The 16,520-nt window shown below is 39.6% G+C and overlaps 1 protein-coding gene across 3 annotated transcripts in view; it reads left to right on the top strand.

The window, feature by feature from the left end:
- Window positions 1-2,218: 2,218 nt before the first annotated feature.
- PLA2G4A (phospholipase A2 group IVA) overlaps window positions 2,219-16,520 on the top strand; it is a 148,615-nt gene continuing 134,313 nt past the window's right edge. For 2 of the 3 annotated variants that reach the window (XM_029935174.1, XM_029935171.1), the window contains exon 1: window positions 2,219-2,291. The gene's annotated coding sequence lies outside the window, so the exon portion shown is untranslated. The remainder of the gene's footprint in view (window positions 2,292-16,520) is intronic. The other variant, XM_029935173.1, reaches the window with a different exon arrangement.

Genomic DNA, 16,520 nt, shown 5'->3' with positions numbered 1-16,520 from the left:
TAATGCAAAAGGAGGGACTGGATTTAAAGAGGCTGCTACCACACCTTCCGTGTCAGACAGGTTTCACCTGTCGTCCTCCTCAATGACCTTCATTGGTCACAGGCCCAGGGAAGGGGGTCTTCTGATCTCATTGGTGCTGCAGCCGGAGGCAGGCTATGAATGCAGTGTCTCTCTCACCTAACCTGGAGGCAGAGGTCTCTGGAGCTTGAAATATAATTTTGGAGAAAATAGGACAAAGTGAGGGTAGTATCTGGACTTGTAGCATCTAGTTAGGGGGTCTATGTAAATAGTGAGATCAGAGGTAGGGAGCCAAAATGGATGTGGGCGTGGAGGACACAGAATGGAACAATGGGAGGTGGTCTATATCAGTTACAGACAGGGGGAGACAGGCTTGCAGAAGCCTTCATTCACTGCAAGTATGGAGATAAGTCAGTCTCACTTAGTAAGTTTGGAAAGAGAAAAACATCTCCCCATGTGTTGTTTTTTTAATATTTTATTTATTTTTGAGAGAGAGAGAGACAGCATGAGCAGGGGAGGTCAGAGAGAGAGGGAGACACAGAATCTGAAACAGGCTCCAAGCTTATGAGCTTGTTGTCAGTACTGTCTGACTTAGGGCTGGAACCCACGAACCGTGAGATCATGACCTGAGCCTAATGCTCAACCGACTGAGCCACCCAGGCACCCCTCTCCCCATACTTTTTAACTCTAGCCACCGCATACACTTAATTTTTCTCTAAAAGCCTTTAATCAAAACATTTTCCTATTTTTAACACGTAACATACTAGAAATCCTCTCTTTTGAGAGCTACAATTTTTGATTATCAAACTGATTACAACCCTGTGAGGCTCATGAAAAGGGAGTCTTTTTCTGTCAGAGTCTTAGGATGAACTTGCCCTGTGAAACCTATTCTTTCACCAATTCTACCAGGGGATGTGATGAAAAATAGCAGTGTGTTCTCTGTTCCTCTGTTTCACACACACCACTTTCCAAGAAATTCAGGGTCTTCTTTGAAAAGAAAAATGTCTTGATCCCATGAGACACTACAGACATCCTTTAGGAAGGAGTGATTTGTAGTATGCCAGGTTGAATCTATGGGAAAAAATAAAACCAAAAGGAGTTGATTCTTGGGCTGCAGAAAGCAGATAATCCGGAAGACTTAATGACGGAGTCTGCAGAAATTATATTCTTTCTACAAAGTGTTTGAAAACAAGATATACTACATGAATATGTCAATCTTTAAAGACACTGATCCATTCTTGTGGAATTTGGATAAATTTAAACAGTACACCCTCTTAATTACTGTGATATCGGGTATTTGAATTCGTACTGTCAATATGTAATTCAATGTGATTTGATTTTTTCCTCTATATCTCAACATGTGCATTACAGCCTAAATTTACACTCAGTTATCTTAATCCTAATTTTACACTCCTAATCCTAATTAGGATTAATCCTAATCCTAAATTTACACTTGGTTATCAACTCAGGTATTTTGAGTTTGAGGAAGAAATATTTGAATAGATGATATACTTTTAAAATACATTTAGTATATTTTATTTCAGTTTAAAACTAGGTTGACTTTTATTATATATCATATACATAAAGTTAATATTATATATAAAGGTAATGGGATACTACAATTGTAATACATTTACCAAATTAGAAAACTGAAAAATCTGTTAATTAATAAACCTATATTTATCTAACTCAGTGATCTAACCCAATGATTATATCATAATGATATTTTTCCATTGCATTTTTAAAAAATTTAAGTCCAAGTTACTTAACATATAGTGCAATAATTATTCATCTTCAAAATGTACACATTTTATATTTTGGGTTGTTATGAACAACATTAAAGAATGCAAAAATGCTCTAGGTTATTCATCTTTTAAAGTTTGTTCTTACTTGTTTGGGGCAGGGGAAGAGGAAGCAGTAGCTACTTAAGGACAAGACGTGCTTCCAGACACATACACACAGTAGCATCCATGTGGTTTCGGATCAGTTCACTTACATATTATTTAAGCCTGTTTTGGAACTTCAGACTCCCGGTTCTGAGAAGTTAACATTGACATTTAAGATATCCTCGTCTTCCAGAACACTGCTTTCCTTGGCTTCCTCTTTCATTCCACCTTAAAACAGCTGCAAAGACTGAAGAAAACCAGCCCACATTTTAGCCCCTCCTACCAAGGATTGAACTTGAACTTCTCTGTAGTCCGGGCTGAAAAAGGATCCTGACAGAAAGCTAGAGGCATAAAGGAGCCTGAAGAATCTCTTGTAACTCTGGAACAGTAAGCAATATATTTACTCTTGCCCCGCTCACTTCTCTCTCCCACCCTCCTTAGCTTTTAGAATGTATCTTACTTGGAAGGGAGAAAAGACGGAGGGAAACCTGCGGTTCGCGGCTTCACAAGTCTGCGTCTCCTCTCTGCCTTTTGGAAAGGAGACACAGACCGGGGAACTTAATTTCTTTCTAACAAACGCTACCTTGCTTTCCGGGGTCTCAGGGCATGGGCGAATGGAACGACAAGGTGTTTCCCTTACTTAGAGCCCCCAAAGAAAGCGAACGGTCTACGGGGCAGTGAGGTGGCTCTTGTTAGAGCTCCACGTGACGCGTCCCCGAGGTTACCCATCCCGGACTAGAGCGGTGTGCTATTTGACAGCCTGAGTACTCTTTAGCGATGGAGTTTGTGGGCCCAGTTACGTTTTAATTAAAAAAAAAAAAAGTCATTTCGGTTACTTAAGCAAAGCGTTCCTAGGTTTTTCATATGCTGCAGTCTTGAGCGAAAAGAAATGTTTAAAAAGAAGTTGTAAAACCACTGGTATTCTGATTTGCCCATCCCTACTACCTAAGTTATTTGACCTGCCGGGAGAACAGAGCTAGATCCTGAAAACGTTCTGAGAAAATAATAAAGTTAAGTTTTGAGTGTGGATACCATTTTGGCAATTTTGTTTTAGAAAAAGCAGTTAAAAAAGGCATTTGGCTTCGAAATAAGCGTGGCTTAACCTATCTAAATCTCCTAGAATTTATAATCATCTGAGTGTTAAAAATAATGATTTTCATCTCAAAAACCAGAGCAAGAAACGCTTGTCACACTGGTTGATGATGAAAGCATTTATTCAGCTAAGGCAGGTGGAGAGTGTATGTTAAGAGGCATCTCATTTGGATGGGTGTCAATTCTTGGTTAGGATATTTGGATATACAACCCTTTGAGTTCAAGGAGGATTTGTGTTTTGTTTGTTTGTTTCAGAAATTTGGAATTGAAGCCGAAGAGATATTTACAGGGAATTGTAGTGAAACAAACCCTGTTAAGAATTTTAAAATTTTATTCCAGAGATCCCTAGACCCTGCCAATCAAGTTTGATGTTGGGATATGAAACAAGTATTTGCTTCTTTGACTGAGCCGAGAAAGTGTTAAATTGTAAATTAAGCAATAATTGTGAAATGTACGGAGAAGTGTGCATTCTGCATTTGCTCAAAGCAGCTTTGCAGACTTCCTGAAAGAGAAGCACATTTTCTAGAACAAGAAACTAAGAAAGTTATTTAATAATTTTCTGTTTCCTACTTCAACACAAATGCAAAATACCCCAATAGTGACTTACAATCTTTTTCACATCGTGAGTCACTTTTGAAGTATTTTGCATTTGTGTTTAAGTAGGAAATGGAAAAATTATTAGATTTCTTAGTACCTGATAAAAGTTCATTCCATCGAGATAATTTGGCCTGTGTTCTTAACCCATCAGTGTCTTTTCTGGTGCCACTATTAGAAAGCAAAATCAGAAAACCATGTCGTTTGTATATTAAAACATATGTTCCAGGAATAAAAAAGAGGAAGACAGAGTTAGTTGTGGTTCCTTTTCCTCTCAAAAGCCTTTTATTTATTTTCAGTGTTTCCCCCTCCTCTTGCTTGCAGACTCTATAGCTCTAGTTTTTTTCAAGTTTGTTTCTTTAAATCACAGATCCTTTTACAAATCCTGTGAAAGCTATAGACCTTTCCTCTAGAACAATTCATGTATGCTGCTCCAACATGTACAAAGTGGGAAACACCATTAGGGAGATCAGAAACCCGCTAAAACAATTCATGTCACATGCACATGTAGAATTTCTTACAACTTTGGAGTTTTCTGCTAATATCAGATAATTAGCAAATTATTTCACTCATAAGCACTGTTAAACAGTGAATACTGCAGTGCCCACACCGTCATCCATTCATTAGTGTTCTGGAACTCTAAGCAGTGTGGTGTAATGGAAAAAACTAGTCCTAAAACCAAGTGACTCGGATTCTATACTCACCGGGCAACCCCAATAATAATTAACTATACAATATTAAGCTTGCCATTTTTCTGTAACATCTGATATTTTTAATTGTTGAATGCAGTCAGTAAAACAAACAGGAAGATAAGGTACAAGTTATATTTTATTGGATTATGGGATGTCTCTATTTGCTGCTTTTATTCCAAAATTCCTAATGATATTTCCCAGCATGATTTTTTATAATATTCTTGTTTATTACAAAGTTAATTCATACTCACTGTTTAAATTTCACTAAATATGAAAAATTGCAAAGGAGGAAAGGAAAAAAATTACTTATAATCCCCTCAAGGGCTATTAACAAATTTTTTTAAATGTTTGTTTAATTTTGAGAGAGAGAGACACACACAGTATGAGCAGGGGAGGGGCAGAGAGAGAGGGTGATGCAGAATCTGAAGCAGGCTCCAGGCTTTGAGCTGCCACCACAGAACCCAACGTGGGGCTTGAACTCATGAGCCTTGAGCCAAAGTCGGACGCTCAACTGACTGAGCCTCCCAGGAGCCCCTCCTCAAGGGCTATTTTTAAAATGTCATTCATTCATTTATTCAATCAACAAATATATAATAGCTATTATGCATCAGTACAAAGAGACAGGAATTCATGCATATATATCTGTTTATACCTCTAGACATTTTTCTATACATACAACCATATGTACATTTTACAAAATTGTGATCACATTTGTTAAAAGGTAAGCTGAGGCATATAAAATTTTTTAAGAGTTTATTTGAGCAACAGTCAAGTGGAATGGGACAGCACCAAACAGCACGCTCTACAAGGAAGGACTTTTATCAAGAAAGAGTGGAATCAATGTAACGAAATTATTGATTGGCTATAGTTTAAAGCCTAGTTGGCTGTTTGTGGTTGGTTGTCCTTAGGTTTCAGTATGTAGGGTTAGTTTTCAGACTGGTTTGGATTTTGGTTTGCTTATGTTGGCCACCAAGGCATTAGCGTCACCTTACCTAATGGCCTCCTTATTTCATTAGTAGTAGTTTAACACACTACTCTGGCTATTTTATAACATGCTTACCAGTCAGGCATGAAATTGTTAAAACATGGTTTTTTACACCTGTGTATAAGTTTGTATTCATTCAAATCTGATACAAATATTATTGAGCCCCTACTGTGCGCCTTCTGGGCAAGTAATGGCTATCTACCTGTAAACAAGAGTCTTCTCTCCAAGCTGTAACTTTTAGTCTGCGGAAATGTTATATTGGCTGACCACTGATTGTTGAATATTCAGGTTGATTCGTTTTCTACTATTATAAATGATGTTTCAGAAAAGACCCTTTCTGTAAATGTCTGTACACATCTTTGTACTTCCTTTAGATAGATTCTTAAGCGTGTACACCCAGGTTTTAACAAAAGTTCCAGTACTTACAAGTTGTGAGATCATAAGCCAGTTGCTTTACCAAAGCACTCTTTTCTCCACTGTAAAATAGGAGTAATACTGATAACTGAGTGTTTGGAGGATTCTCAAAAATATTCAACAAAATTTCATGGAAGGTTAGCAATTATTGTTGCCATTTGACTCTTCAGAAAAACTGTCTCAATTTAGAAGCAGTATGCGAGAGTGTAACTTCCAAATGCTAACACTGTGTTATCACTCACATGGGACAAACAACTATAAATTAAAAAATTTAGTTGTTATGTGAAAAATGGTATCTTGTTTAAATTTACATTTTTTTTTCACAAATAAGGTTGGGCAGTTTTATAGTGGCCATTCATGTGTCTTTGTTTATGAATTACCTCTTTCATTGTAATTTTTAAATCTTTTATTTTTCAGTTTTAATTTCTAATATGGTAAATATCAATAGAAATAATTCAAATAATCAAAGGCCTTATTAAAGGTCCTCAATAATTTTGACATGTTAGGGGTCTTAATATCAAAAGCTAAATATTAAACTGGAAACAAAAATTCTAGAACTATTGCTTTTCTCAATTTCGGAAAATTGTTCTTATTGTTGCCTGAAACCTGTTCTTTAAAAATGGGTGAGATGCATAGAGAAATGCAAGAAGGTCATTTTTATTCTCATAGCCTGTCATAGTCTACAAAATCCAAGAAATTGAGGAGGGTTCAGAGAAGTGGGCCAGAGCTCTTACAGAATGTCCCACAGGTCCAGGAACATCAAAACTTGTTTCATGTAGAGAAGATGAGGAAAAATAACATCCATATTTGTCGAGAACCAACTTATTTATTTATTTTAATTTTTTTGAATGTTTGTTTATTTTTCTATGAGAGAGACAGAAAGAGACAGAGTACAAGGAAGGACAGAGAGAGAGGGAGACACAAAACTAAAGTAGGCTCCAGGCTCTGAGCTGTCAGCACAGAGCCTGACGTGGGGCTTGAACCCACAAACCCCATGAACTGTGAGATCCTGACCTGAACCAAAGTCAGCTGCTTAACAGACTGAGCCATCCAGACACCCCAAGAACTAACTTAGAGAAAATGAATTTATTAGCATCTCTTCAACTCCTACTCGTTGATGACTAATCAGTGATAGTTGGGGGAACCCAAAGGTTAGTTGGTTCTGGAGTCCTTTCCAAAGAAGACAGTAACTAGAGCAGACATTGTTCTGATCCTTTGATCCTTTCACCCGCCTTAGAAAAAAAAGAGATGCACCAAAATTTTGCTACTCTTGCTTTGTGAGTCTTGGTGTTTTTGATCCTTTCTGATTCTTAGTCCACCTTAACAATCTTCTTTGAAAGTACAGTTTATCTCCACTTTGTACAAATATAATTTTTAATTTATTGAAACTAAAGGGTAACCCATTTGTAGACTTTTAACATGTATTTGGTTCAATATTATGAAAGTATTGAGAAAAGAAATTTAAAGCAATTAGGTAAGGATTTACAGAAAACCAGTTTGGGAAAGGGGCCTAAAGATGTATGCAGTTATAAGGACATGCTGAGTAAACATGTGCATCTGTAATAAAGATTTCTTTTTTTATGACTTTATTTTATTTATTTATTTAGAGAGGGTATATAAGCAAGGGAGGAGCAGAGGGAGAGAGAGAGAGAGAGAGAGAGAGAGAGAGAGAGAAAGAGAGAGAGAGGGAATCCCAAGTAGGCTCCACAGTGTGGAGCCAATGCACTGGGGGGGGGGGGGCGGGGAGCAGAGGGGAGCTTGAACTCACGAGCCATGACATCATGACCTGAGCTGAAACCGGAATTGGACACTTAATTAACTGAGCCACCCGGGAGCCCATGTAAGTTAAGATTTGTTTGTTTGTTTGTTTGTTTGTTTACATTTATTTATTATTGGGATAGAAACAGAGCATGAGTCCGGGTGGGGCAGGGAGAGAGAGGGAGACACAGAATCTGAAGCAGGCTCCAGGCTCTGAGCTGTCAGCACAGAGCCCGACAGGGGGCTTGAACCCACAAACTGTGAGATCATGACCTGAGCCAAAGTTGGAGGCTTAATCAATTGAGCCACCCAGGAGCCCATGTAGTTAAGATTTCTTAATGTCCATCAGTCCCTTCTTATATATACCACAAATCTCAAACAGGTATTATATTCCTTTCCATTCAACTGTCATGAAGAAAAGGCAGATGAATTTAAAATTGACAGAGGTCACGAATGTAGATCTTAAAAAGATAACACTAGAGTGTACCTTAGTTCATGGCACAGTCTTCTAAATCATTGCTTCCAATCATGAAATGGGAATTCATGTTCAGACAAGACCTTCATAGTATTGTTAGACCATTGATCCTTTGACAAAGATGGCACTAACATATTTTAGGAAGAATCCACATAGCAAAAATTCTCATTTAAAGAGATTTCTTAGTTAAACATGTAATTGCAAACTTAAGATGGCTGCTTATAGTCTACCACTTGGTACTTAGTTTTTGAGGTGGTGTCCACCAAGGATTTATATTTAAAATACATGAAAGCTCATAATATTTACATGGGATTTTTTCCTTATCCTTATCACTAATGGTATCTCTGCTATCAATGAAAAGTAATAAAAGAATCAATGTTGTAAGACTTCTTCAGTATTTGCAGAAATTCTTCCTGTTGAAATTATTTATTTATTTATTTTAAAAGTTTATTTATTTTGAGAGAGGGTGCAGAGAGAGAGGGAGAGATTGAATCTGAAGCAGGCTCCGTGCTGTCAGTGAGGAGCCCAATGTAGGGCTCAATCTCACAAATGACAAGATCATGACTTGGAGCCAAAATCAGGAGTCAGATGCTTAAACTGACTGAGCCACCCAGGTGCCCCTAAATTATGTTTTAGGTGGACAGATTGGTTTGGTTGATCAATACCTTGTGAACAATTGTCAGAATGAAAAGAACACACTTGTATAAATTACAATTTTCTGTGAGGAAAATACTATTTTATTAATATAATACATAGCACTCCTAGAAAAATAGTAGGAAAAATATATCATTTTAATACTTAGAGAAAGAAGAGGTATTAAAGGAAACAATTTAGAAAATCTGTGCTCTCTCTTTCACTTAAGAATTTAACATGTTGAGGGGTGCCTGGATGGCTCAGTTGGTTAGGCGTCTGGCTCTTGGTTTCAGCTCAGGTCATAATGTCAGGATTTCTGAGTTTGAGCCAGCCCCATGTGGGGCTCTGTGCTGACAGTTCAAAGCCTGCAGCCTGCTTTGACTTCCGTGTCTCCCTCTCTCTCTGCTCCGTTCATGCTCTGTATCTCAAGAATAAACATTAAAAAAAATATTTTTACTTGGGCTAAAAAGAAAAATCCAGATGCTAATATCAACCAGGAATTGGTGATCACTGGGCTCTGTGCATTTACTCCTTCGCCAATTCAGGAAGTTTTAATTCAGACTGACTATCTGCTGGGCACTGTGATCCCTCTAGGGCAGACCTGGGTGAATAAAACAGGTGTGGTTAATTCCCTCGTAGAGGAAAGAGGCACTAATTAAGCAGACAATAAGCAGGTGATAAAGGAAGCAACTTGGCTCCAACAGTTGACAAGGACCTGGGGAGGGGAAGGACGGAAAGGTTTCAAGGTTTCACTGAGGTAAAGGATAAGCGTAAGCCAAGCTGTGAGGGCTGAGAAGCCAAGTTGAGAAGCTACCGAGCAGCTGTGGATGGAAAACCAGGGACTGAGGTGATGTTGTGGGTGCAAAGGAAGGAAAGTGGTTCCAGGGAAACGAGGTAGAAAAGTGACTTCACTTGAAAACTTGGTGGTCCTTAGTGATCTTGATTAAGAGCAGTTTCGGTGGAGTGGCGGGACAGAGTGGGAAGGAAGTGCATGTGCGGTGGCACATGGATGGGAGGTGAGGACTCTGGGGATGTGTATACATTGTGAGCAACTGGCCCTCTGGAGAAATCTGTGGTAAATGCAGCAGAAACATAGAAACATGGAGGGAGGAGGAATATGAACCAGAGGGACTTCCCCGGGCTTGCTCCTCAGGTCATTCAGGAGAAAGTCATTTTGATTGTTCAGAAAAGAAAGGTATGACTGTCACATACTTATGGAAGAGAGAGGGCTTTTGGGTCCCAAGAGACACTTGTAGGGTCAGGTCTCTAAGAAGAGGAGGCATTCTGCTTCTTTGATGAAGGGGAGCAGGAGAAGTCAAGTGCAAGTACAGGGAGTTTGCTGATTTGGTGGTGGGAAGATAAACTTCCGTCTGGTTCTGTTTTCTCAGTGAGGGGAGATGAGGTCACCAGCCAAGAGAGGGCGTGGGGGATGGGGAAAGACATGGTGGAGAAGAAAGCCGTTTTCTAGAATGGGGATGCAAATTCACAGAGAAACTTAGACACTGGGCAGTGTCCAGGGCCTCTCTGAGTGTCGAAAATGTGAACCGAGAGTAAAACCAGTCTGCCAGGTTATGTGGGTGTTTTTCTCCAGCAAAAGGCTAGGAGCAAACCCAGAGAAGCTAGAATGGCTGAATTCTTCTAGAGTGGGAGTTCTGAAAGCTAACAAGCAAGAAAATCTGGAAATTCTTAAGATGTACAAGCAGTACCCCAAGCAAAAAAGCAAAACACCTCAAACAATGCATAGAAATTCATGAGCTTGTAGAATACAGATCCTTTTATCTAAGGCACTATTAACTAGTAGGGAGTGGTTACAAGTTGGCTTGATTTCCAGCATTTGGTGGAAGGGATTGAATCTTGTTACTTTCACTCTTGTTGGATTCTTACCTTTCCAGTTGGCTGGACTGGATATACACTTTGGCAAGTCTCAGGGCCTTTATCTTCCCCAGGAGCCATCATGCTGGGCTTTTTCTCTTCTTGTCCTAGTTGCTAGAACTGTTGTTGCCATGTTAAATTCTGATTGTCTAATGGTTGCTGCACCTGCCTTTATTGGGTGCCTAGCTCGGTTCTGGTTCTTGTGTCTGCCTTATATCACACCCCTTAGCTTTCCTCAGCTTTTGCTTACCTCTCCAGGCTCCTCAAGACAATTCAGTGCTTTACAGAATTTGAACCATTACAGCTCTATCGTATAAAGCTGCCTAAAACATGTAGTAGTAGTAGTAGTAGTAGTAGTAGTAGTAGTAATCGACCATCAGAAAAAGTTTTCCTTTTCCAGCCTTGCTACCAGGATTTTCTTCTTTCATCAACCTGACATCATCCTTCATTTTGCAACTAAAAGTCATTTCCTTTTCTTTTTCAATCCTTAGAGCTTTGGAGAACAGCTGGTTACCATAATCAACATGTTTTTTCAGGAATGAAAATAATATTATTGAAATATTGACTCTTACATTTCTTCAAAGTGTAGAAGAAAATCTTGTCTTTTTTTCAAAATTCATTAGACATTTTTTTTTGTAAATTCTTCTAACATTAAGGTACTTTAGTTTTACACTAAGAATGGCGGGGCACCTTCCTGGATGGAAGCAACGAGTCTGTGTGGGTCAAGCCCGCAGCCTGTGGAGGAAGGGAAGCTCTTTGCTGTCAAACGCCCTGTACGTCGACATCTGGCTGGGACCTTTCCCAGATGCTCTGCCTGCCACTCACGGTCTCTGGCCTCCTTTTTTCCTACCTCAGTGAGACACACCATGAATTGAAAAGTCATTCTGTCCTTTATGCCTGGGTTCTGGCCGTATTTGTTAGGTTGTGGTTTAGATGTAGTTATCTAACTTCTTCCTGTCCAAAGATGAAGGGGACATCTGCACACTGAAGGAGAGCACTGTTTTTGTTAATTTCTTATATTTTACAAGCTTCTTGGAGGAACATTTACATCACGAGCAGAGGAGCCAAACAGACATATTCTTAGGGATTCTACTAATGTCTCTGGTACCGTTCTCTAGCTTGTGGATCAAAGGTTGAGAAAATGTAAATTTCCTATTTTGAAGCAAATGAAGGTGTTTCTAATTTATTCCAGCCTGTGTTTTTAGATGCAACATTTAAATATTCAGGTTAGGCTTACTGTTCATTATGGTGCTAGCAGGGGTAGATAGTACAAAAAAGAACTGGTGTTTTTTTTTTTTAATCATTTTATCCTTTGTGGTGCTGTGAGCTCTTCTGTCTTCAAAAATTTTACATTGAACTTTAGAACTCTACAGATACGGTCCACAGACTTCGTACTGCAAGTCTCTGAAGCATACATAAAAATCATATACGGGGTCTACTAGACTGCATAGACTCCATGTATTTCGATAAAATCAGTTTTCTTTGTAATTCAGTGTTTTTATTTCATGGACTTTGTAATGTCGTGCTGTACTCAGGGGTCAGCTTCCACAGATGGCCAGAGTGAGTGGTCCAGGGTGCAAAATAGATCAAGAACTCCTGAGGGTATTCCCTTCCAATGTACATTTACACAGCTCATCATCCATCAAAAGACTGCGTTTCCTGTTTATTTTAAAAGTGAAGTGCCATTCACAGTATCTAGAAGCACATTTCTAAAGCTCCTTACAACCTGAGAAAAGAACAGTGAGTCTGAATTCCTATAGCATGTGACACAGTCCGGGTCCAGTAGAATGCTCATTTCCAGTTTTGTGGTTGGACTTCCTGGCAGGGCCGGGGATGGGTGGGGGTCCAGCGCCTCTTAACTTCCACAGTCCCTGCTCTATTTATTTGTCAGTCTTTTCCACTTCAAGATGACAGTCAACATCCATATTTTAACTACCTCACGAGCTGCCTGAAATAGTTACTGTGTTAGTAGAAGAGTAAAACAAACCCAAAATGTTGATAGTTTCATTCAGTAATAAAATGGTTCTCATAAAACATTTAAACCAGTATGACGATTTTCCGGGGGGGGGTTTCCCTAGACTGTTTACTTGAGAAAAAACGATATGGCTTTCCCTCCTGTGGCAATCTTGAGTACGTCATGAAAAAAGGGCAGCAATTAAGGAGGGAGTGGAACCCTCAACAAAACACAAATACTCCCCAGGGGAGCATTTTTGCTAACCGCCTGGTCTGGGGAGAGAAAGCTGTGGAAGTAAACGTGCTTCTCAAAACATTCTCTTTTTGCTGGCATTTTGTGTCACGTTGTCTGGTATATTTATAAAGTGGTGACACCAAGGACATTATGATCTCTGTTTCTTTGAGGTAAAAGAACATTATTCTACATTTTCTGAAGATGAACATCATATAGTTAACGCTTGTCAATGTGGTATTTTCCATACTCGCCTATGTGGGAAGAGGAATTTTTTGAAAACAGTCCATCTCATATTTGCAAGTACACATCTTATAACTATAATTCAAATTCAGAAAAGTGTAAAAGATGAAGATGACTCTTTTAAAACTTTATTTGACCAATCATAGAAATTCAGTGTTTCATTTCTGTCAAAGTCATGTCTTGAGTCTACTCTGTACTACCAAACAATAACTAGGCGACTTCAGATTTTGGTCAAGCTAACATTTACACATATATTTTTATTTTGGATGTGTTTCCTTTTTAGCCTGAGTATGTGAAGGGCAGGGGAGAGAAGGGGATGTGACAGGTTACAGAGAAAGAGTAGCTGGTTGAGAGTGAAGGGCTTTGTTCAGCTATTTCTCCTACAGGGTGACCTTGGCTAGTGTAGGAGAGGAAAAATTTCTTTCTACCTTTCAAGATTCTTACGGCTAGTCTAAGAATTAAATTGTCATGAGACAGATTAACAAGACAAAAACCCCTCAAAGTTTAATCATGTATGCATAGAAGCATGTCCTATAGACATGACCAAGGTAGAGAGTTTTTATACTTTTTAGCCAGAGATAATAAGTCTGTGAGAAATAGGACAAAGAAAACTTATGTTTAGATGCTGTAAATGGTAAGGAATCCTAAACTACTTTGGGCTGCGGTACGAAATTAGTAAAAGTAACAAAGATTGTTTAGATAGCCTCTTCAGCTCAGAATTTCCTATCTTTGGTGATAGGGATGTCTCTTTAGCTTCTGGTCCAGGGAGGGTACCTTTCACATAGGAGATTTATTTCCTGCTTTCTGGAAACAAAGGTGGGGGAGAGAGAGTGGGATGTGGAGGTCAGAATGTTCTTTTTTGCATTGGCTGTTTCTTAAGTAATTTTTATTTAAAATAATCAACATGCCTGGGGCATCTGGGTGGCTCAGTTGGTTAAGCGTTCAACTTTGGCTCAGGTCATGATCTTACAGTTCATAAGTTCCAGCCCTGCTTTGGGCTCTTGTGCTGACAGCTCAGAACCTGGAGCCTGCTTCGGATTCTGTCTCTCTCTCTCTGCTCCTCACCCACTTGCACTCTGTCACTCTCACAAAAGTAAATAAACATTTAAAAAAATGAAAACAACTTAAATAAATAAAATAATCGAATGGCATAGTGGCACTTTTTGGAGCAGTTGCCCTTGGCCCTGCACTAGGTTTGTTTACATCTTTAGGCTTCAGCTTATGTATTTGTACAAAGAAGTTCTGCCTGGGCCGGGGCGGGGGGGGGGGGGTTGTGCATATTTGTTCCAATTTCAGACTTTTGTGGCCTTAACGTATAGTGAGAATGGTGGCTTGGTTTGGGCCACCTAGAGATGAAACAAGGGAAAATAACAGCACGCCAGATAGTTAAGGAAAGAAAAGTTGAGAACTGGCTCCTGGGTGATGCAACATTCTTGCTCTGTTTGTAATGCAGCGTGTGAAACTGGGCCGGCCAGTTTCCTCAGGCCTTGCAATAGACAGGTTCATCTGGATTAGTACTTCCCAGTTGTGAAGTGTGGAATGAACTGTTATGTATTGTTTCATTTATAGAGTATGTGTGTATGCGCATGCGCCCCGTGCACGCGTGCATGCTCTTTTTAAATACCCCGGCGAGGGAGGCTGGCCCATTTAAAAGGTATCATGGCCTCTCCTCTTAATCACATCCACTGTTCTCATTTCCTAACACATCTGGCCCTCCCTGGCTGGCGATGCCCTTTCCTCCTCAGGCATCATGTATCCCCCTTAACAACTGTAGGCTTCTTTATTTAATCGCTATGTCTACATTATTGATGTGTTTTTGACTAAATTATGCCTGCCCTCCATTCATGTGATGAAGCTCTAACCTCCAGTTCTCAGAAAGTATCCTTTTAAGAAGAAGAAATTTGGACACACATAGAGACACAAGAGGCGTTTGGGCATAGAGGAAAGACCACGTGAGGACACAGGAGAGGTGGCCATCTGTCACCCAATGAGAGAGGCCTCGGAAAAACACGAACCTGCTGGTAGGTCGATCTTAGACTTCCAGCCTCTAGAACTGTGAGAAAATAAGTGTCTATTTGGTTAAGCCACCTCGTTTGTGGCATTTTATTAGAGTAGCCCTAGCAAACTAAAACAAAGTGCTCCATCATGCCATCTGCCGGCTCTGATTCTCTGACACGTGGTTGCTTATTGTATGATGTCTCGGAATTTCTGCCCGTCCTTTAGGGTCTTTTATGGAGTGGCAGAATGGTCTAGAAAGTTAGAGTTTGGTACAGGGCAGAGGGTCAGGATTCTAGGGCCATATGACCTGGGGAAAGTTTCTTAGTCTCCCTGGAAGACAGGATTCTCTTGTAGAGGATGGTTTGGGAGACTGTCTGCCTCAGTTTGAGTTGCCAATTTAGGCAACTCACTTAACCTTTCTTAAGGTTTTTTCATTTTTTTGTTTCTGTTTTTTTTTTAATCTTTAAAATGATGATAATGATCCCTCTCGTTATGAAGATGAAATGAAGAGGTGTATATAAATCACTTAGCATCATACCTGGCACCTAGGAAATGTTTACTGAATATGAACTTTTAAAATTAAGTAAGCAAATTAAAAAAATAATAAAAAGAAAATAAAATTAAGTAAACATTGCTAAAATGCCTTCCTGTTTGTCATTCTAGGGTCTATAAATAGAATTTGCTTCCCCTCGATTATTTCTCAACACAAGAAATCGTCTATGGTTTTCCCCGGCACTCCATACAAATTCCCACATTTGTTTATTCATCTTTTCAATTAATAGTCATTGAGGGATCATTTGGGGCTTAACAGGAACGCAGGGGAAGGGGATAGGACTTCTCTCCTGTTGCTCACAGTGAGGGGAGGCAAGGGTCCTAAACTAGTAGGATAAAGAGATAGTAAGGACGGTAGATAAAGAGATGAGTTACTTCAGAGAGTAAGTTTACGCAGAACCCTGAAGGGCAGGCCGAGACTATCCTGTGGAGAAGCTGTGAGGGCAGGGGCGCAGCCCCAGGCAAGCCTGCGGCAGGAGAGAAGATCTCCAGTGTGACTGCGGCTCCCTGTCCAGGTCCTTTTCCTAGAGAAAGTGTTCCCATCTCCCCTTTGTCTACATCTGAACTTGTTCCGGATTCTGAATATCAGCTGATTCACCTTTTTGAAACCACTCTGACCCTTTTCCTTCTCTGAAACTCTAGTAGGAATTCCATGTATACTTGTTTGTTTAAATAATAAACTTAATAATAGAAATTTGAGAGATAAACAGGCAGTACCAGAGATCTAGGAACAAAACCGGAGCAGAAGTCAGCTCAAAAGGAATACCATGGACATTAGCAAGGGGCGGGGGGCTGGGTGTGTCCCTGGGGGAAATGGGAGGCAAATTCTATACTGTTGTGTTCCTGGCCTGGGAAACAGACTTAGGTAATTAATCTGCACCTTTGTGTCTGGTGGCATGCTTTTAGATTTCTTTGGGAAAGGGAAGTTCTCTGAACAGGTTTTCTGTGCTAAACTTCGAATTCGGCTTGAAAGGCATTTCTATCTAATAAAAAGCCACTCATTTACTTCTCTTAATTCCTGCTATTTCTTTATTTCTCTATGCCTGTTGATGATAGTGAACTCTTCGCTTAACCTAGGTTTTAACAAAGCTCCCTCAAAATAATCTAGGGATTTCAAACTTTA

The sequence above is a fragment of the Suricata suricatta genome, chromosome 3, assembly GCF_006229205.1.
Source record: "Suricata suricatta isolate VVHF042 chromosome 3, meerkat_22Aug2017_6uvM2_HiC, whole genome shotgun sequence".
Taxonomy (NCBI): Eukaryota; Metazoa; Chordata; class Mammalia; order Carnivora; family Herpestidae; genus Suricata; species Suricata suricatta.
The sequence above is the reverse complement of the archived record's forward strand: the minus strand, read 5'-3'. Positions and strand labels throughout refer to the sequence as shown.